Here is a 943-nt window from a genome sequence, read left to right on the forward strand (position 1 = left end):
CTTCAATATAAGGGGCTGTGTAATACTATAATTACTTTTAAAAAATTCTTACATTTCAATATAAGTTTTACCAAATTACTCTTTTATGGTCAACAGAAAACATTTCTTCTGCAACTTGGTGATGAAAGAACATTGTACTCCTTCCCCACTCATGTTGTTCGTCAGACCTTGCACCTTCAGACTTAATTATTTCGATTGTGAGTCTTCAAAATAAGAAGCGAATCTTCGAAAGATTTGCAATTAGAAAACTGTGGGATGAAGGAGATTTCTTCAACTGTTCTTCATAGTTTATCCAGTAAATCAACATTTTCAAATCCTGACAATGATAACAGTTTTGAAGAGTTTCTTTTAAAATGTAAGTTGTGGATCCTTAGCATAGACTTTATTTTAATTCGCAATTTGCAACAACTATTATTTACTACTATCAACTTAACAAGGAGAACTTATTAAGATAAAGGTCATAATTAGTACAAGTTAGCGCCTGGATTGTTTCAGCAAGCGCATTTATCCAAACAGAGATCTCCTTAAAGGTTTCTTTTTCTAGAAGTATCTATCGCGCTCTTTACGGTGGTTATGGGGGGGGGGGGGGGGGTCCATTAAAGAAAGGATGCTACCTACTAACTGCGGCCACGTGCAGTAAATATTCCGGGTATCAATTTTAGATAGCTTAATGAGCCTCAATAAAACAATAACAAACCGATTTGTCAGAATCACAAATTTGAAACCCATTTTTAAATCTGGTCCATCCCCAGTTCCTAATGATGCTTTTAAAACGTTCTATAGTGCTAGAGCAGATGAGGACATAAGAGATTCTATGCTACAAGAGCAGGATGTTCCAAACCTCGCCTGGATTCCATAGCCTGGAGAAGGGCATCGTAATTAGATGTTTATTGATGAGAGATTTTGTTGAATTGAATCTAAAAAAAACAAAAAAAAACACCAC

The sequence above is a fragment of the Rhodnius prolixus genome, unplaced genomic scaffold (assembly GCF_049639745.1).
Source record: "Rhodnius prolixus isolate KJV_2025 unplaced genomic scaffold, Rpr scaffold_1, whole genome shotgun sequence".
Taxonomy (NCBI): Eukaryota; Metazoa; Arthropoda; class Insecta; order Hemiptera; family Reduviidae; genus Rhodnius; species Rhodnius prolixus.